The sequence below is a fragment of the Pleurodeles waltl genome, chromosome 6 (genome assembly GCF_031143425.1).
Source record: "Pleurodeles waltl isolate 20211129_DDA chromosome 6, aPleWal1.hap1.20221129, whole genome shotgun sequence".
Lineage (NCBI taxonomy): Eukaryota > Metazoa > Chordata > Amphibia > Caudata > Salamandridae > Pleurodeles > Pleurodeles waltl.
Genome location: NC_090445.1, coordinates 449,576,767 through 449,598,807, shown reverse-complemented (window position 1 = coordinate 449,598,807; position 22,041 = coordinate 449,576,767). Strand labels below are relative to the sequence as shown.

At 43.5% G+C, this 22,041-nt stretch overlaps 1 long non-coding RNA gene across 1 annotated transcript in view; it reads right to left on the bottom strand.

The window, feature by feature from the left end:
* Positions 1 to 201: 201 nt before the first annotated feature.
* The window catches only part of LOC138299880 (uncharacterized), a 39,674-nt gene continuing 17,834 nt past the window's right edge, over positions 202 to 22,041 (bottom strand). The window contains exons 2-3 of the long non-coding RNA XR_011204844.1: positions 21,675 to 21,718; positions 202 to 3,149 (exon numbers count right to left, since the gene is read on the bottom strand). This is a non-coding gene — a long non-coding RNA (uncharacterized lncRNA). The remainder of the gene's footprint in view (positions 3,150 to 21,674; positions 21,719 to 22,041) is intronic.

Genomic DNA, 22,041 nt, shown 5'->3' with positions numbered 1-22,041 from the left:
CAATCCTGCATTCATATGCATGTACCAATCCGCTAGAACATCCACTCTTCTGCGATACTATCACTCTGCACAGGGCTTGTAAACTTTGAGATCCGACCATGCTTATAAATTACTTGCAGCACCTGCCCCATTCCTTCCCTCGTATCATACAATCCTTTGGAATGGTTCTTATCTACTTAGAACAAATGAATGCTGCTGAGGGATAATACTTGTTCTCATTTTAATTTTAAGGAATCAGAAAACAGTGACATGTTGTGGTATCAGACTGTATCATCCTCAGAGGAACTTTTTTAGAAATCATCCATATACAAAAATAGACATGGTAAATAGGAGCTTTGTTATGTTATGTAAATAAGCTTGTTGCGATGGTAACACAGAAAGAGGTGTCTTTCACCTCTGTGACAGAAATGATTGTCTTGCAAACAGCCTGTCTGCTTCTGAAATTCAATGACTATTGCAGACAAAAATTCCAACACATTTCCTTGACTTATTGCATACCATCTTCCATCCATTGAACTCAACAGATATAACCCATGTTTTAGCTCACTGACAGGTTTTGTTACTATTTTTGGATTCATTCCTACATTCTTAAGTTTACTGTTTTCATGTCTCTTCTGTGGATTTTCAACAACACATCTGATAACTGGTTCTGCAATTCAAATTTTTCTCCTAGTAAAGAAATAAAGTCAGCATGAATGACAATGGGAAGTGACATCTACCCGACTGAACAACAATGTAGTGAAGCCATGGCATTCTAATACAGAAGAAAACTATTGAATCAGATAAGTACTAATTGGACTTTGTTATTTGGCAAATTTCAATGACCTCCAGTGAGACCCAAATTTTGGTGCACAAACTGTTTTGAAACTATTTATTCGGATGTGCTGTTGTAACAAACAGTGATACTTATAACACACATGAGAGAAGTAATTTGACCAATGAGACTGCATGCAGCAATTAAGTTAGCAATCAAACTATGCAGTATATGATGCACCGTGGATGCTGACAGAGCTGGCAACTTCATCTTTGATGCTGGTATTAATGAGAGTGAGATCGCCAATGGTGCCTACATCTTCAGATTCCACTGGTGTCACGTTTCAACATGCACAAACGTCATCCTTAACCAAAATAACAGTGTTGGATTCAGCTGACACTGTTTTACCAGCTATTGAAGCTCTATCTTAATCATCATCACCTGGTCCCACAGCCTCATCCCTTTCTCACCTATGATCTTGACAATTCATTATTTGAAAGGCTTATGACAACTACACCATCATTAACATCGACACCTGGAAAAAAAACTATAGGAGCACAAATGGCTGAAAATGTATGGTTTCCATTGCAAAGGCATTGTATGAGAAAACTTACAGAAGGACAGTTTGTACCTTGTTAATTTAAATTTTTCTTTTTCAGCTAATTAAATATAATAGCCTGGCTTCTTTCATTTTATCATTGCACATATAAGTATGTATTATATAATTACAAATATATTCATGATATATAGCTTTATTGCCATTCTGGGGAAGTTATAATTATCTTGGTTTCCTCTTCCAGGGATCCCCTTCTTGAGGTACACATGTTATTTATTTATACACAAGTGACAATTAAAGAATGCATATTTGTTCCTCTCATATTTTTGCAACATGATAACCAATCTTGCTTGAATATATTTACAGCATTTAATCTGAATTGAACTGCCCGACCTAAATAATTGTTGTTGAGTTGTGAACAAGGTTTCATGGAAAGTGATAATTTCCTTCCCATTTGTATTTATTGTACAAAGGGAACATTTTAAAAAATGAAAATGAGTTAAAAGGCATCACGCCACTTTCTGCTAATACTTTATCCTGAAAGATGCAACAATGAGCAGATAATGTTATGTAAGTTGGGACTAGAGTGAGAAGGGTTAGAGAACAACTCTGTACCAGAAAAGTGACACAATATGGGAGGCACACTCGGCCTTTCTTTCCTCTAGTCAGACTTGTTAGCCTCAGTTGCAATAAATACTGTGAGAATAGTACACAACACTGCCATATTGTACGGTATTCGCATTTGTCAAAACAAGCATGAGGATGAGCCTCATCTTTGAAACTTGAGTTAGGCTTTTCTTTGGGTGCTGATTTTAGCTTAATAAGCCAAAGATATGAGGATAGAAGTGATATAAAATGACATATTGTCAGAGGGTGGGGTTGGAAATACGACTTAGGATGCATTGGTTTGTGAGTGAATATTGATGTTTATTGGAAAAACAATGAATACGTTCAGTGTTTGATGGTGTAGTGGAACTGTTGTTATTCTTGTGTCCTAGAGGTCGTCAGTAAGATGGTAATGCTTTCTGTGTTGCCTTTTTTCTTTACAAGTTCTTTACAATGGGGTAAGTAGCTTATTCTTTTCCCTTCATGTCTAAACCATAACACTCAGTGCAGTGGGATTCAGACTGTGACAACCATTAAATTATGTTTTAAAGAGCGCGGTCAGTATCCTCCTTTTTTACGCATTTATAAGGAAAGGAAAAAAAAAAAGAGAGAAGAGAAAGAGAAAAAAAAGGAGAGATAAAAAAAGGAATATCAAGACCATATAACTGCAGGTTGACTATATGAGGCTACTCTTCGTTTAGCCTGGCCATGTTTTTCGTCTGTCTCCGGACATATAATGGAATTATGCCTGCCCCTCCCTCTTCTTTCCCCTTTTTGGTTCTTTCCCCCCAAAGGTACGGAAAGTGAGGGGTCCAAGCAGCAACAAAAAAACCTATGTCCACTAAACAATCAACAAAAAAAACAATGGAAGGGGCTAACAGGTAGACTCTTGTCTACTCACTGTGGTTGCCACAACTCTTAGTGATTTGTGGCGGGCGTGTGCGTCTTGCTGAGAGCTTCTGAAGTCCACCACTCCTCCCTCCACGTTTCCACCTCCCTGGTTAGATAGGCCTCTCCATCTCCCCCCGGTTCACTCTGCTGCATCGTCCCGGGGCCTTGTTGACCAATATCTTCAGGGCTCTCGTCACCTTGTGAACAGAAAAGTCCCTCACACTCCATTAGTTTCACGGTCTTCTCTTTTGGTTCCGACGACCTCTCCCCTCTGCTCCGCCTCTCTTGTACTTTTATCCAATCCATCTCGTTATTTGCAGAAGTGCTTCCAGGTCCCGACACCTGAAAGCAAAAGTGCTTTGTTATTGTTGTTGGTTTCTCCCTGCTTTTAGTGCAATTGGTGGTTTATTTTCTTCTAGGGTGCGGGTCGTGTCATGGGTCAGGAGGTGGATCTGCGACGGGACCCATGGACACTCCAGGTAAAGAGGGGCTGGATTCCCTTCACACATATTCAATATGTTGGAATATTTTCTGTTCTTCGCATGTCTTTCAAACACTGCAGCTACTATTTTGTTTGTTATTATTATAATTACTACTCATATTGTGTGCACTACAATAGGGTTGTAATTTTAAAATATATTTTTAAAATATATCCATTGTTTCCTTGTGTTCTTGGTTATACCTTTCTCTCATGAAACAGGGTTTGGGTTCCACTAATCATCTTTTTGCTATTTCATAAGATTGATTGTTACCTGCAACTCATCACACTCAAGAACTGCTCAGAGGGTTACAGGGTAGTTGCAGTCCAACTAGCTTTCTGTCTCGGTTTGACACATTGACAAAGTACTTAGTGCCAGGAGGCGGGAGTCCTAGAAAACCTATTCCCAGGCTATGTTCTGAAGGATCCAGAAAATGTTTTATGAGGACAGCAGGGTATGGATCTAGAGCTAAGACAATTAAGAGCTTAAGGGTTCATGTGCATTATTGTCTGTGTGTTTATTCATGTGTGCACAATTATGTGTATCTGTTCGTGTGTGACATTGTGTCCCTGCCTAGTAAACATTGCTCCCTGAAAGCTATGGCTGGTGTCAAGGACCAACAAATGTATATGCTATCCTCCATCATAAGGGTTTCATGTTGAGCAGCGTTATTCGTCTATAAAAGGATGGTTCTGTATCCGATTTACTTGTGTTTTAAAAATGTATAAGGACTTCTCTCTGAAAAAATCAGGGAATCGGTGCTATTTCAAAAATTGAGCTGAACAGCCGGTAGAGGCTACACCAAGCTGGGTGCGAAAGGTTTATAAAATGCAGCACCAAAGCTATCTTCCCTTGATGCTTTGCAGCACAGCAGTTATTTTATTGTCTCAATATTTTTATTCTCTGATACAAGCTTAATAAGGAGAGTAACTTCTTCGGGTGTCGTAGTTGGTAGTTTTAATTCTCGGAGAAAGTGATCAATTTCTGACTCACACTGTAATGATATCCCGGTGGTGCCTTATATAGTGCTATTTAATAATCTAGAAACGATGAGTTATTCTTCTGTGATCTCTAACAAATTGGCCTGATATGCGATCTATAATATGTTCTATCACTTTTCGATTTTTTCCTTCGAAATCCAAGCCACAAGAAGCCCTGTTCTCTCTTCCTATTCATGTACTCAAATGTTTGATTGGTGGCAATGTCTCTTTTAACGTAGAAATGTATTATTTTTTCCTTTTTCCACCAGCTTTGGAGGGTGAGTTTGGATTTATCTAAAAAGACTGTGTCAACTGCTCCGTCTTCTTCACACTGATTACAAATTAAAATCTCTACTTCTTTTTTACTGCGGTATGCTCTTAATAATATCAACACCCCCTAGTAGCAGCTTTAATCCGTGGGTTCTTAAATCACAAAAACTATTCAGACATTTACTCCGACACGAAATTGTTCCTTCTATATTTGGAGTAAATTTCAGCTACCATAAACTTATCAAGTCCTGAGAATCTGTGACTGTCGGAGATCCCCAGGAGCAGTATAAATGTAACACAAACAAAAAAACTACCCTTTAGAGTTTCCAAACTGATTGTTTTCCTGTGAACACCTACACCTCCATCAGACATCAGATTATGTGATGGCTCCTATCTGTTTCCACCCTAAAATAGAGATGTGCCCCTGCCTTTGACAGGTCTACATTTCTGATCACATTTAGTGTAAACATTTAACGTGTAAAAGTTTTCAAACACCCATAAACTCACAGGTTTGGGTTGTTTACCAACTTTTTAGAGCATGATCCTCATGAACACCCATGGCCTGTCCCTAGGAAATTATTTAGCCACAAGAATATTTTACACACCACTGGTGTAACATTAGGTAGGAGCAAATCTCCATTGTGAGTGTAAATGCAAGTTCTGTGAATCTGAAACAATAACTTATATGTAATTTGTAACACAAGCTAGAAGCTACATCAGGACATCTTAGTTCGACAACATTCGTTGGAAATTCTTAAGGTTTCGCTTCCGCAAAAGTATGACTCAGTTTTTAGCTTCTGTTTCACCAACGATGTACACAAAGTTCCCCTAAGATGCAACGTGACAGATTCTTCTAAAGGGTGGCACGAGATGAAACAAGGCACCCTCGAAATGTGGCACTGGGTGAACCACACCTCCATGAAGAGTAAATTACTGCGATTACAACAGGGTTTCCTTTGTGGATCGAGACATCGTACATTTGAACTGGCCCAGAACGTAAGTCTTCGACCAATACCCCAGTGTGGACCCCAGGAGTACCAGAGCTTTCAGAACTGTTTGTTTCTTATTTAGTTCACTGTTACACAATCAGAGCCTCAAAACTCGTGCCAGATGTCTGATTTTCACCTGGGGGCCCTTTCTGCCTTTGGGAACCCTATTTTGAGTGGGTGTAAGTTGTCCCAGGTTTTTAGTGGATAATTGACACTGTTCAAAAATACCAAATCCAGTACAAGAGCCAATGGCAGCTGGAGGTGCACTCCAGAGCCTGGGAAAGGTCAAGGAGTGGATGAGTGTACTCCCGGGGCACACCAACAGCACACAAGTGGGGGTGTTCAAGGGCCAGCTGGGAAAGGACAGTACCATAGACGTTCATGTCAAACAAGGTGCTCTTTATATTCACACAATCATCAGGATGATTCGTTCTCAGAGTCCTCCTTGGAGATGTCTAGCCCTTGTGCTGTTTAGGGAAAAATACACTATTCTTATTTTATATTTCCTGGCCACCCGGGCAGGAAACATTTTTCCAAGCTCTCTAAGGCAAACCTGGACTTCAAAGGAAGGGGTGTCTAATTCTTACCAACCCAGAAGTGAAAGAGAAAATTTATTTCAAGGGCATATCAATGTTAGCAGGAAGAAACAGACTCATGACCACAGGCTCTGCATCCAGTGAAGAACTGTAGTATTGCAAGGATCTTTGTTATTTCTTTATAGACCGCTTACTGTACACTCTTCTGGTGTAGGACAATGGCCTAGTCATATGAGACTACATGGGCTTTGAAGGGGGGTAGTCAGCAGACCTCTCCCAGAGTCAGGACTAGCTCTAGGGTGGTGTGACCGGTGCCACTGTACTGGGTGAGGATTTCGGGTGGGGGCGCCGTGTTTGCAGGTATGTTATGATTTTAAAAGAACCTGCTGTGGTGTTCCTTGCCTCCAGCAATTTTCAGGCAACAATAAAAATGTCAAGACAACTCAGGTGATTAATGTCCTGTTTGGAGAGAGATCGAAGTTTTCTCTAATGAAAGTTTTAAGGTAGTGTGCAGGGTAAATATGCCTGCTGCAAAGGACATGTACCATGCACATTGCAAAGTGCATATAATGCAAATAGGTCAATGGGTTACTACATTTGTCAAAGAGGTCCTTTTGTTACTTGCAGTTTGTAAGTGGCGCAATAAAACAAATTAAATGCATCTGAGAGAGAGTGGTTATGGAGACTTGGAGGGCACTGTTAAAGGGTGGTAGTGAGGGAATTCCTGGTGGTCATTGGGAGGCACCAACAAACATTGTCGCACAGGGCGGCACCAGAGCTAAAGCCGACCCTGCCCAGAGTGCAGAAGAAGGTAATTTCCTCAGACACGATACACTTTCAACAACTAGGTATTCATTTGCCTTATAACGAGTCAAAGGAGGTGACTTTAATAAGAAGAAATTGAGGCAGAGGATGTGCTTTGGAGGTGCCCAACCCAGCAGTAGCCTATGGCTGTGCTAGGGATTGGTTACAATTTGCACCCTAGAAACTGCTGTTGATTACAGACCCTAGGCTGAATAGCTAAACATGAGACATTGAAATGAAAATACAGATTTAGCTCGAAGGTGAGATTTTAGACATGCAAAGGTCTTGCTAATTTACTGTAGCTCGTGATGAGTCTTTGCCTTATATCATGTCAATGGACGTGACCTTGCTAAGACGAAATTGGGGCAGAGGATGTGTTTTGAAGGCTCCCAACACAGCAGTAGCCTCTGGCTGTGCCCGGGATTGGTTAGAATTTGCACCCTAGAATCTGCTGGTGATTACAGACCCTAGGCTGAATAGCTAAACATGAGACCTTGTAGTGAAAATAGAGATTCAGCTTGAAGGTAAGATATTAGACCTGCAGAGGTCTTGCAAATTTACTGTAGCTCATGAGGACTCTTTAAGAAGCGTCTCGAGTTAAGGCAATTATATTTGTGGGAGTCTATGTGCCTAATCCTCTACAGGCAAATCCACATCCTTCACCCTTAGACACTTGCTTTATTCAAAACTGCGCTTCCAGTTCGCACAATGCCAGGAGAGCCCTCTAACTGAGTGTATTGTAAAGAGGGCATTTTGGGCAAGATATCACTGGTAAATCTGTAGCATTAACCTTAGCAACAAAGGTAAGAGAAGCCATTTTGTAGCAGTTTGTTGGAATTGCAGTTGACTCTGGCATAGGGCAATTTCCCTTCTGCATTGCAACAAAATTCATTCTCAGTAGGGAGAATACAAAATTTCCTACATAGTGAGGAAACGACCCCAGGATGATGCAATATCTCTGTACTAGCACTCTTTGTAAGCTCATCCTGCTAGCTCCTACAAGGTTCAGCTTGGCGCTGTTGAGCAAGAAAACCTTATCAGCATGTGAGACTGCATAGAACAGAGATTCCTCAGCAATGTTACCCAGAATTTAACATGCTGATTGTTTTGTGATACCATTTATGTATGATTTCATACCCTTAACAAGGAACTAAGGGATAGCAAACCATGCCATGGGAGTATTGTGGATGGAAGAGTGTGTGCCTTTCACGTGTCCCGTATGGATAGTGTTTTGAATCCATACGTGAAGATAAGAGGTGTACTCTTATAGTCTTTTGGAACAGCACCTATGCATGAATTTGAAACAAAAAGGATTGAGCAATAGGACATTAGATGCAATGTATGGATGGCGGAAAGCGTTTGAGTGCAGTGTGACCTGTGTGGGAAGAGTTGAGTTTTGGTGTCATGAGAGTATGGAGCACTGCTTGCACCTAAACGTAGGTGTAAGAGACAGCGTTATAGAGTACACTGTTGTGCTTGCATGCAAATACCTACCAGCTTGAACTGGCTGTATGATACAGTTAAAACCTCAAAGAATACATGCAGAAGAGTGCACAAAGGTGACAATGCTACCTTGGGGAACAGAGGGGCAACTACAGTATATGCTTAAGTGTTCACACAGGAACAACAAAGGAGCAACCAATAAGAATGAAAATTGTACACCCGGTCATGGTATAAGCTACACAGAATCCACCTAGGAGTGGCAAGGAGCAACCCATGAATGTGCATTATACAACAATCCATAGTACATCCTTTGAAAAGTCCATTTAGGAATGGCAGCGAGCACCAGTGGTGTAAGAAAGGCCCCCGCAGTCACCACAGTGTCGGGGGGGCAAGATGCAGGGGCCCCCTCAGTACGGTACCCTGGCCTGATGCTCTGGAGTGAGACAGAAGTAGGGGGGCCCTCCTTGTAGTTTGCAGAGGGGACCGTCAAGTTTTGTTACACCACTTGGGAGCATCCAATAGGAATGGTCACTATGCAACAAGGTATAGTACGTGTTCTGTTGGGTCCACCATGGAGGGACAAGCATTATACCAGCAGCCATAAGATGTACCTGAAGAAGCCACGCAGGTGTGGGAGGAGCACAACATAGTAATTATGATTATACAGCCTACCATACTTATGCTCCAATGGGTTCAAGGGTCACTCAGGAATAACAAAGAGCAACCCACAGTAAATAGCATTAGTCATCCTACTTAGCATGCAGTGTCCAGGTTTCCCAGGAATGGCCGAGGAGCAACCCCAGGAATCAACAGTCACCAGTAACATGGGCCTGCGCAGCCCACCCAGGACGAGTTCTGACACAGTTCTGGTTGGGTATTGTTTATTTAACTAAGAGAATATGTGGTAGTTAGTGATTCGATTCTGTGAATAAAATTTCCAAGAGCAAGGTTAAGGCAGGGTTTGGGGTTGAGAAATAAAAATAAGGCATGGGTTCTGGCCCTGACCAAACCCCCCCCCCCCCCCACCTCCAACCTCCCCTCTCCCTCCCCACCCGACCCAAAAAAGGAAGACAGTGCAGGAAAACATCTTCTCTCTGCCCTTCACCTGGACACCCAGAGGGAAGAAGTTAAATGGGTGGAGGGAACTGATCACATGGTACACATCTGACCAATTAGAACTCTGGCCCTGCTTGGTGAGGAAGGAAAGGAACCTGCAAAAAATACAAAGTGAGCAGCAGAATAAGCTACATATTTAGAAAAGGTAATACAAAATTGCATTCTTTACTAGGCTGAGGTCCCACAGAGGTATTTGTTATATACATTTTTAGAATGTAAACATGTTTTTTTATTTTCCAAGACTCAAACAACTCCTACTAGCTCCGTGGGTTATCATCTGTACAAAAATTGGGCCTTTTCACTTTTGTTCGTCTGGTGGGCGATCAGTCATCTCTCTTCTGCGGTACTTTCCTAAAATTAAGATGACATTCAAATAGGAAAGAGGAGCAGTACTAGGAACGAGGAGGGGGCTGAGGGTAGAATATAGGGTGATAGATAGATATGTGCCAACTACATAAAAGTAGTACCAGACAAGGAATCTGCTTGTAGGGTGGTTGAAGGTGAACACACGTTGCCTGGCTTCCTCAGTGGATGGTACAATTATTTCCGGGTGGTGGGGGGTCAGTATACTTTACAATGTAACAAAAGAGCGAAGCTCAGGTCTCTCCTTAGATTAAGCAATGGGTGAGCAGTAACCAGACTAACAGTAGTAAGAAGAAGGAGCGCAGACAGAGGGGCACTTTGTAGGTGGATGAAAAGAGGAAGAGGAGGAATAAGACATCAGATGGGTGGGCAGCAGAAAATATAGTCAGCAGGGAGAGACAAATGGTAGTAAGAAGGCAGAGAAAAGCAGAGGAGATGAAGTAAAAGAAAACAGGAGTGTGGGTTATGCAGGGTCATCCCCAATCTTTTTGCCTCCTGCCTCCTATTTTTTCTGATCTGCTGCTGTTGGTTTTTGAACTCTGAGCACTTCACCACTGCTAATCAGTGCTAAAGTGCATATGCTCTTTGTGTAAATTGTATTGTTGATTGGTTTATCCATGATTGGCATATTGGATTTATTAGTAAGTCCCTAGTAAAGTGCACTAGAGGTGCCAGGGCCTGTAAATCAAATGCTACTAGTGGGCCTGCAGCACTGGTTGTGCTACCCACATAAGTAGCTCTGTAATCATGTCTCAGACCTGCCACTGCAGTGTCTGTGTGTGCACTTTTACACTATAAATTCGACTTGGCAAGTGTACCCACTTGCCAGGCCTAAACCTTCCCTTTTCTTACATGTAAGGCACCCCTAAGGTAGGCCCTAGGTAGCCCCAAGGGCAGGGTGCAGTGTATGGATAAGGTAGGACATATAGGGGGTCATTCCAATGTTTGCGGGCGGCGGAGGCCGCCCGCCAGAATTCCCCCCTCCGAAATACCGCGCCGCGGTCAAAAGACCGCGGCGGGTATTACAAGTTTTCCCCTGGGCTGGCGGGCGGTTGCTGAAAAACCGCCCGCCAGCCCAGGGGAAAACGACCTTCCCACGAGGATGCCGGCTCGTAATCGAGCCGGCGGAGTGGGAAGGTGCGACGGGTGCAGTGGCACCCGTCGCGTATTTCAGTGTCTGCAAGGCAGACACTGAAATACTTTGCGGGGCCCTCTTACGGGGGCCCCTGCCGTGCCCATGCCATTGGCATGGGCACGGCAGGGGCCCCCAGGGGCCCCGCAACCCCCCCTACCGCCATCCTGTTCATGGCGGCTTTCCCGCCATGAACAGGATGGCGGTAGGGGGGGGGCGGAATCCTCATGGCTGCGGAGCGCGCTCCGCAGCCATGGAGGATTCACACGAGCAGCGGAAAGTCGGCGGGAGACCGCTGACTTTCCGCTTCTGACCGCGGCTGAACCGCCGCGGTCAGAATGCTCGTTGGAGCACCGCCAGCCTGTTGGCGGTGCTCCCGTGGTCGGTGGCCGCCAGGGTCAGAATGACCCTCATAGTAATGTGGTTTATATGTCCTGACAGTGAAATACTGCCAACTTCGTTTTTCACTGTTGCAAGGCCTGTCTCTCTCATAGGATAACATGGGGGCTGCCTTTAGATATGATTAAAGTGTAGATTCCCCTAGAGAGTAGATGGACATGTGGAGTTTGGGGTCCCTGAACTCACAATTTAAAAATACATCTTTTAGTAAAGTTGATTTTGAGATTGTGCATTTGAAAATGCCACTTTTAGAAAGTGAGCATTTTCTTGCTTAAACCAAATGTGTGACTCTGCCATGTTTGTGGATTCCCTGACTGGGTCAGTTTGACAGTTGGGTTGTTTTTCACCTCACACTAGACAGGGACACAAAGGGGGCTGGGGTGTAACCTGCATTTCCTGATTAGCCATCTCTGCTAGGAGGGAGGGGTGGAGTGGCCACTCTCATCAGAAAGGACTGTGCCTGCCTCTGACAATGCCGGCTCCAACCCCCTGCTGTGTGTCTGAGGCCTTACCTGGGCAAGGCAGGATTTCACAAGTAGGTGTGAGTCCCCTTTGAAGAAAGGTGACTTCAAAGACTAAAATGGATATAAGAAGGGCACCCAAATCTACCGACTTGAGAAACACTTCTGGAACCAAGAGGAACCTCTGCCTGGAGAAGAGCTGATAGCTGAGGAAGAAGTGCTGCCCTGCCTGTGACTGTGCTTTGTGGAGCTTTCCTGCAGTGCTGCTTCTGCCAGAGTAAGAGGGCAAAGACTGGACTTTGTGTGCCTTCCATCTTGTGAAGAAATCTCCAAGGGCTTGATTAGAGCTTGCCTCCTGTTGTTTGAAGTCTCAGGGACAGCAAAGGCTTCTCTCTGCCAGCACCTGGAGTCTCTGGAGAGACTCCTGCTCTGACAAGTGGTGCCCTATCCAGTCCCTGGGCCCTTGAAAGGAAAGCTGGTGGTAATCCAAGGAAATCGACTTCGGACGACTCCAGACCGACGCCGCAGCTGAATACGGTAACGCCGCCTGCACCCGACGCCGTGACCCTCGCTGGAACGCGACGCTCTTCGCAGGCCCGACGCCGCTGCGGCCCCGCTGAAGTCCGCGACTCCGTGGAAGTCGCCGCACCACGTCGTGAGCGACGCTGCTCGAAGTGCACGGATTCAACGTTTCGCACAGACGCCGCGATCCCCAACTTCGCGCATCGGCTTGTTTTCACTCTTCGCCAAAGGTACTGTACTTGGGGGTCTACACGACTCCGTGTCCAGCGCCGCTGGTGTCGGCTTGTTGGGAACGACTCCGTCATGACGACGTGTTAACATCTCATCGAAGCATTTTTGTTTCTAAGCGCTATTTTTTTAGTTTAATCTTTAAAAATTCATAACTTGACTTGTGTATGCTGGATTTTTGTCGTTTTGGTCTTGTTTTGTTTAGATAAATATTTCCTATTTTTCTAAACTGGTGTTGTGTCATTTTGTAGTGTTTTCATTAAGTTACGGTGTGTGTTGGTACAAATACTTTACACCTAGCACTCTGAAGTTAAGCCTACTGCTCTGCCAAGCTACCAAGGGGGTAAGCAGGGGTTAGTTGAGGGTGATTTACCCTGACTAGAGTTAGGGTCCTTGCTTGAACAGGGGGTAACCTGACTGTCAACCAAAGACCCCATTTCTAACAGGTTGGATAAAGCGTTGGGTGGGAGGATGGTGAGTGAGTTGATGGTGGAGTAGGAGAGTTGAGAGAAGTGCTGGGACATGTAGAGGTAGTGAATAGGAGGTGGGGGATACTGACAGCCAGGGGGCAGCTGAAGAAGAAGAAGAAATGCAAGACAGGAAAAGGGGGAAGAGCGGCCTGGAAAAAGGGGCTGAGCAGAGTAGGGACTAGGGAGCAAAGAGGCAGGGGAGCGGAGGGTGGACATAGAAGAGAGTGAGCTGTTTGAAGGAAAGAGGTGAAGGAAATAGGAAGAGAAGAAGAGAGAGTGCAAGAGAAGAGAAAAGGGCAAAGAGGAGAGAAGCAAACGTTTAGGACTAGTGTTTGTAATCATATAGTACAAAAGATCATTAACAGAAAAGTTCAGTGCATGATCAGTTCAGGTACAAGAGGAAGGTTTTTAGTTGTTTGCGAAAAGTGAGCAGGTCTTCTTGGCAGAGCAGTTCAGGGAAAAATGAGTTCCAGAGGAAGGGAGGGGGTTGCTCCTGCGAATTACTATGATTGGCTGACTAGGCTTTCTGATCTTTAGATTCAAGTGTGAGGATTTCTCTACTTCTAAGATGTTTCAGTTCTCCAGATAGTTTTAGATCGTTTGGAAAAAAGAAGTGAATGGCTTTAAGAGAAATGCAGGATGATTTATTTTGGTCTCAATCAGGATCTAATGTGGTCTTTTAGTATTGGGGTGATGTGATCAAATTGAAGGATCCAGGGTGCCCTGAGGTGTTGCAAGAGAAGTATTTAGGGTCACCTGTGAGAACTGAGTTTCCATAGTCGATGTGGGGGATAATCATGGTTTGGAAGACCAGGGAAACGTCATGTGGTAAGAGTAAAGTTCTGAGTATTTTCTGGGAGAATAGAGATAGTCTGGCAGATTTGGTTATATAGGATTTCATAGAACAGGAGTGGTCAATCAAAATGCCTATGATTTCACTTCAGATGATAGGAATGGGATGAAGCTGGAGGATTCATGTTCTTTGAGCTATTCAAAGTAGAATTCAAGGAGGTGTTATTTGTGCATAATTAATTCAGTTTTGTCCGGGTTAGGATTGAGGAAGTGGTGGGTATCCAGTCTTGGAGCTTTTCTAAGCAGTCTTTCAGAGCAGAGATGTCACAAAGGGAGTTAGCTTTGATGTAAATCTGGGTGTTGCTCACATATTGGTTGATTTTGACACCTATATGCTTTATCGGGTCTCTGAACTGCTCCATAAACAGGGTGAATAGTATAGGAGAAGGAAGAAAGCATGTGGACGACCACAGGAGATGTAAAATGTGCTGGATGAGGAAGCGCCAAGTCTCACGATTGGTTTGTGATTGGCGCAAAAGGAAGTGAACCACCTGAGGACTTTTCCTCTGAAGCACATATGGATCCCAATGAACAATTGGTGACCAATACTGTCAAAGGTTGTGGAAAGGTCCAAGACAAGCAGCCATGCACTTCTTTTGTAGATTATTCTGTGGATGTTGGTGAGTATTTGTTTTAAAGGGGCCCTTTCAGTGCTGTATTATTTCAGAAACCAGATTGATAGGGAGGCATAACAATTGTTTTTGATGACAAAAGAAGATAATAGTGTTTCAATGCATTTTTCAATGGCTTTGCTCAGCAAATGGTGGTTTGTAATAGGTCTATCATTGGATAGTAAGTCTCGGTCTCCTTCTGGTTTCTATAAAAGGAGCATTATATGACCCAAATTTAGTCAATCGGGTAAGATGCCTTCATGCTGGGATATATTACTATAGCACCAGGTTTTACTGTAGGGTTAGGCCTTCTTTGAAATTATTTTTGCTGGGATGATGTCATCATGCTAGCAGGTCAATTTTAACTTTATGATGATCTTGAGTAGACCATCTTTAGAGATGTAATTAAATTCAGACAAAGAGGATGAGTTAGAGGAGGAATTAATGATTGAGAAGCCTTTATTTGGGAGTGTTATGGAAGCTCCTAACCAGCATCTATAACACTTCCTTCACAATGACACTGATGTGAGAGATGAGAGAAGTCATTGGCATTTTGCAAGGCACTGAACATGGCTTGTGTCTTCAAGGCCTTCAGGGATTAGCCATCCTCCTGCTTTGTTACGTTACACATCTTTCTATAGTGCACATTCAAACATTGTTCTCACCCTTCAGACCTAACAGGAATGTAGTTTGGTCTCTGAGTATGAAGTGGTAGGTAAGGTGTCAGCCATTCAACAGGACAAAAGGAGAGGAAAGCAAACATTTTAAGTCAAGGGCAATTTTTCATGCTAGTTTTTAGGAATGTAGTGGAAGGAGGTTCTTTGAGATAGCATGCAATTGAGAGTGTGAAACTAGAAAGGAAGAGCATTTGCATGAGAGATGGCGTATTGTATTGTAGAGTTTGTATAGCACTTAATACCCATATGTGGGAATGTGAAGTGCTTATCCACATGGAAAGCACACTACACCATGTGGGTGTGTGGTTGGAAGTATGTTGTCTTTGCTTTAAGCCTATGTGGGAAGTGATTCCTTGCCATGCACTATGATCACTGAGGTGCAGTTATCATGTTAAAAGATGGAGCAGTTGGTGATGTGATGGATAAGGAAGTGTGAGGGGTGGTTTTGTATTTTTATAGTTTCTGGAATGCTGGCAGCACTGATTAACTCTGCAGGTCCTTTATTGTGTTGGTGAATTTTCATGTTCTCAGTCTTGTATCCTATGCTGGTTGTATCTGGAGGTCATCGGGGGAAGTAACAGGTATGGAGAAGGAGTGAGTAGGAATCAGAAGTCTTTTTAAAAAGACAGCATTACAGTTTTCCTTTATTTGATTGTGATTATGAAGTATCAGTTAAGGACAACTGCCAGGGTCCACTGTGTTATAAACATCCTTTTGTAACAACAGGATGCTGGTGTTCTTGGTACCTGACTATTTGAGACCTACAGGGTGGGCTTTGTTAGATACCTTCTGTGAGCATCAATGTGAAGCTGATCTCTCTAGTCTTCGCAGCCCGGTCAAATTAGTATTGACTGGTTAGTTAGGTGATTTGTGGCATCTAACTACTAGCAAGGATCCACATGATCTTACATATGCTATACTCTAGTCTCATGTGGTGATACAGATTACATCAGATTGAGACCAGGAGGACTGTCAGAAAGACTAGAGTTGTTGTCCACAGTCTTGCGGTCAGAGGGGTGCTCCTAGTACTGGTGTATGAATAGAGGGCTGATGCCGTTGGCTGATTGTCTGCTCTCTGTGGAATTGGAAGTGAATTGTACTGGGGCAGCTATCTGTCGAGTTGATCTATTGGTGGGGTGCACCAAATGTGATATGCTCCAGAGACCAGAAGGTTCACTGTAGCCATGATTGTTAAGCAATTAGAAGCCAGGAGATTGGCTGTGGCCAGAACTAATAATCAGATTCCAGTAGGTGACTTGAAGCCAGGAGTAATAATCGGAGCCCAGTAGGTGACTTGTTTCTAGAAGTGATAGTCACTTTGAGCACAGTCGATGGGCGTCAGCTAGGGGTAACAATCCCCTAAAGCTTATTGCCAGCAATCTTTACCTTTTGGTTGCTAATGAAGGTTTGTACCCAGATGTGCTCATCCCATATTTTCTAAGAGCAGTTATCCCCTATAGAGATGAGTAGCTGCCTATCTGGTGGTCTGAAGGTAAAGTGGCAGGGTTTCTGGCTCTAGGCCCCTACTAGGCACTAACAGGCCCAAACCAGCAGCATCCATAACCTGTTGCCCTTTACCTCAACACCCATGCTGGGTACCATAATAGATGGCTGCAATGACATCTCTAGGAGTCACTGATGGAGTCACTTAGAGCTAGGTCCAGTTTGAACCCAATGCACGTTTACAAAGTGGAGAAAAGGGGGTGAAGTTGATTCAGATCTAAGAAAAATGCTCAGAAACACATTTTAAACACAGTGCCATCAAATCTAACTTCTTTACAAAATAAATTCCGAAATGTTTAATAAAGAAACCCTAGGCGGCTCTATGAAATAAAGCTTGTTTCTGGTGTTATAGTTCTGTGTTATTAAATCAAATGTGCAGAGCAATTAATCTACACTTGAATTTAAATGTGGCTTGACATGGAGCTATTACAAATGAAGCAGAGGACCTACGGGATCAATAATGGCATTGGGGTGGGCCTCTTTCTGTCTTACTCTGCCATTAGAGCATAGATTGTTGATACTTGGCCCCAGGAGCCCTTAGAACACCCAATACACTTAGGACCCCAGCGTATATAGACCCATGGTGGGCCACAGATCTATATCGACCCTCTAGACAGCGCCACATCATAGAAAAGGTGACCCTCCACATCAGAGGAAAATACGTTCAGACGAATCCCTCTTTGTGGAACTTGCCCCACCCAACAATGGTCCATGGCCCTTGAGCAAGTACACCGAGTCTCCTGATACTCATTTCTGAAGTACACACAATTTAACTATGTACACATTACTTATCTTACACCATATCGTCTCAGCAGAATGTTTCCAGTACACGCAACTTTTATACATATGGTCTTGGAATGCTCCCCTCTACTGCATGCCTGGACCCATGTAATGGAACGGATATCTGATATTGTGGAGGTCCAGATCTCTCCAACCCCGCTTGTCTGCCTCTAAGGCGTTCTACCACGCACAAATCATAATAAACATTTGAAGTTTGTCAATCTGACGACTGTTCTATACAGACGCCTGATCGCTATGCAGTGGAAACAACCTCATCCCCCTACAATAAACTGTTGACTCCCGACGACCCACAAATGGGCTTTAGCTGAAGCTGAGGCCTTGGCTTGAGAACACAGATCCCATGGGAGCACTACCTCTATGATGAGTTGGGTCAGATACGTCCTCCAATTGTTTAATAAATTGCATCCTCCTACAGTTGAATGATGCTCTAAGAAGACAAATCCCTACATGTCTCGACCACCCCTGATATTTGCCCCTGACATACCTCCAAATTTGATTGGTTATGTACCCACATCTCAGACATATATGTTTTCATGTCTTTTAGGCTACGTGCCATAATTGGAGTGGGCATCTTGCACTCTGGAACATCTTCATCCCCCTCCCCTCCAGATTAACCCCTTCGCTGTCAGGCCTTTTCCCCCCTCATGTGCCAGTCCTTTTTTTGGCTATTTGGGACAGTTCGTGCTTAGGCCCTCATAACTTTTTGTCCACATAAGCTGTACCAAATTTGCGACCTTTTTTTCCAACATCCTAGGGATTCTGGAGGTACACAGAGTTTGTGGGTTCCCCTGGAGGAGACCAAGAAATTAGCCAAAATATAGCGAAAATGTTGTTTTTTTGTTTTGTTTTTTAAATGGGAAAAAGAGCTGGAGAAGAAGGCTTGTGGTGTTTTCCCTGAAAATGTCATCAACAAAGGGTTTGCAGTGCTAAAATCGCCATCTCCCCAGCTTTCAGAAACAGGCAGACTGGAATCAGAAAATGACATTTTTCAACACATTTTTGGCATTTTACTGGGACATACCCCATTTGAACTATTTTTTGTGCATTTAGCCTCCTTCCAGTTGGTGACAGAAATGGGTGTGAAACCAATACTGGATCCCAGAGAGGAAAAACATTTTTGTAAAGAAGTCAAAATTCTGAATTCAACAATGGGTCATTTGTGTAAATCCAACAAGGTTTTCCTACAGAAAATAACAGCTGGAATAATGGAAATATTGAAATTGAGGTGAAAAACAGCCATTTGCCTCCATGTTGTACTCTGTAACGTTTTCCTGCGATGTCAGATTTTCAAAAGCCATATACCATTACGTCTGCTGGACTATTCTGGTTGTGGGGATATATAGGACTTGTAGGTTCATCAAGAAACTAGGTACCTAGAGCCAATAAATGAGCTGCACCTTGCAATGGGTTTTCATTGTATTCTGGGTATACAGCAATTCATTTGGTGAAATATAAAGAGTGAAAAATAGGTGTCAAGGAAACCTCTGTATTTCCAAAATGGGCATGAGAAAAGGTGTTGAGAAGCAGTGGTTATTTGCACATCTCTGAATTCTGGGGTCCCATCCTAGCATATGAATTACAGGGCATTTCTCAAATACACGTGTCTTACATTTGGAAGGAATAAATGTAGAGAAATACAAGGGGCAATAACACTTGTTCTGCTATTCTGTGTTCCCCCAAGTCTCCCTATAAAAAATGGTACCTCACTTGTGTGGGTAGGCCTAGTGTCCGGACAGGAAAAGTAACATGGACACATCACATTTTTACATTGAAATCTGACGTGTTTTTGCAAACTGCCTAGCTGTGGATTTTGGCCTCTAGCTCAGCCGTCACCTAGGGAAACTTACCAAATCTGTGCATTTTTTAAAACTGGACACCGAGGGAAATTCAGGATGGGGTGATTTGTGGGGCTCTCGCCAGGTTCTGTTATCCAGAATCCTCTGCAAACCTCAGCATTTGGCAAAAAAACACTTTTTCCTCACATTTCGGTGATAGAAAGTTCTGGAATCTGAGAGGAGCCACAAATTTCCTTCTACCCAGCATTACCCAAAGTCTGCAGATAAAAATGGTACCTCACTTGTGTGGGTAGGCTTAGTGCCGGCTACAGGAAACGCCGCAAAACACAACATGGACACATCACATTTTTACATTGACAACTAGTTGTGTTTTGGAAAGTGCCTAGCTGTGGATTTTGGTCTCTAGCTCAGCCGGCATCTAGGAAAACCTACCAAACCTGTGCATTTTTTAAAACTAGATACCTAGGGGAACCAAGGATGGGGTGACCTGTGGCACTCTCACCAGGTTCTATTACCCAAAATCCTTTGCAAACATCAAATTTGGGGAAAAAAAAAACACTTTTTCCTCACAAAGCAGTGATAGAAAGTTCTGGAATCTAAGAGGAGCCACAAATTTCCTTCCACCCAGCATTTCCCCAAGTGTCCCGATAAAAATGGTACCTCACTTGTGTGGGTAGGCCTAGTGCACGTGACAGGAAATGCCCCAAAACACAACATGGACACATCACATTTGCCCAAAGAAAACAGACCTGTTTTTTGCAAAGTGCCTAGCTGTGGATTTTGGCCTATAGCTCAGCCTCCACCTAAGGAAACCTACCAAACCTGTGCATTTTTGTAAACTAGACACCTAGGGGAATCCAAGATGGGGTGACTTGTGGGGCTCTCACCAGGTTCTGTTACCCAGAATCCTCTTCAAACCTCATAATTTGGCCCAAAAAAACACTTTTTCCTCACATTTCCGTGCTGCAAAGATTTTGAATCCGAGGGAAGCCACAAACTTCTGTCTACCCAGCCTTCCCCCATGTCTCTCGATAAAACTGGTACCTCACTTGTGTGGGTAGATCTAGTGCCCCCAACAGGAAATGCCCCAAACCACTATGTGGTGGGGGGCCTGCGTTTTTGGTCCTGGGCTCAGCAGCCATCTAGGGGAACTTACCAAACCCAAACATTTCTGAAAACTAGACACTTGAGGGAGTCCACGGAGGTGTGACTTGTGTGGATCCCCCAGTGTTTTCTTACCCAGAATCCTCAGTAAACCTCAAATTTTGCTAAAAAAATCAAATTTTTTCCACATTTCTGTGTGGGATCACTGCATCAGGACAAACTTCAAACCACCCAACGTTCCCCTCAGTCTCCCGGTAACAATGATACCTAACTGTGTAGGTGGGTCAAGTGCCTGTGACAGGGAAGAGCCAAAAACATGTCAAAAATGAGGGGGAACCAAAGCGGATCCAAAAGGGCAGTGAAAAAGACACGTTTTTAGGCTGACAAGTGGGGCAGAATGTTTATTTGTATAGATGCAACAGGCTGGGTGGTAGGAATTTTGTGGCTTCCTGCAGATTCTGGAATGTTCCATCACAAAAATGTGGGGAAAAAATGTGTGATTTCAAGCAAAGTTGAAGGTTTGCAGGGCATTGTGGGTAAGAAATGGGTGTGTGCTGCATGTGAACCACACCATCCTGGACTCACCCAGATGTTTAGTTTTCAGATGTGTCTATGTCTCGTAGATTTTTCTACATGGCAGCATCCCAATGTCCAAAAAGTGCAGCCCAAAATAATCAATTGTCCTCTTGCTTGCCGTAGGATAAGATGTTTTCATGTGCGGGGGAGACCTGAAAGATTGTTACCCCCTTCAGTTGGGGTGGGGGCATAACCATGCCCATACTGATTGGTATATAAATGAAAAGAGTACACTGTTCCAGAGAGATCTGTCAATGAGGACGAAAGAAGTGTCAGTAATGTAGTAGGAGTGCCCTCAAGCATCAAAATAAGACGCTAAGCATCATCATCGGTCTAACTCCTCGTCAGACCGGCACTGCAACATCTGACGGGCCACCACACAAATAGTGGTGGCACTAGACCGAAAGTTGTATCGCAGATCCAGTGGAGTCTGCAGTACGTACTGACAAGGAAAGAAAAGGAGAGTGAAGTATGGGTTAAAATTGGCTCTGAACACCCAGTGTCTCAATTTAATTGCTCAAAGTGAGGGTCAGGCCAAGATTAAAAATAAATAAAGGAGTACTTGGGGGAAGTGATGTCCCCTGTACTTCTAAAAAGAGGAAAGGAGGAGATGTGCTCTATCCTAACACTAGAAGGTCGACATGTTTCGCGCCTGCGCGGTCAGAAATTGATCCAATGGCGCTTCATCAGGACTGTAAATTGTAACTTCTCCTTGAAAAACAAAACAAAACAGTATGTGCTAGAAGGTCACTTACAGTCCGTAGACTAGTTGTCACAGTCAGTAGATTGGTAGGTCGCCCTGTATAAAAGACAGAAACAAAAACAAAGACAAAAAACAAGACAATCATTGGTGTCTCGAAAAAAAGTGTAAACCATAGTGAACGTGGTAGACATAATACCCCGAAGACATAGTCAGGTACATTAGACATGACATGGAAGGCTTACCATCCCATGTGGAGACAGGGCATCATAGGGACGCGTAAACCTCAGACCAAAGGAGAGTTCACTACATATGAAAGAATAGCAGTAAAATATATAGTCGAGAAATATAATAACAATTGGTATGTATGAACATATATACATAGCCATTAGGTAACATTCTCCAAAAAACATAACATTGTC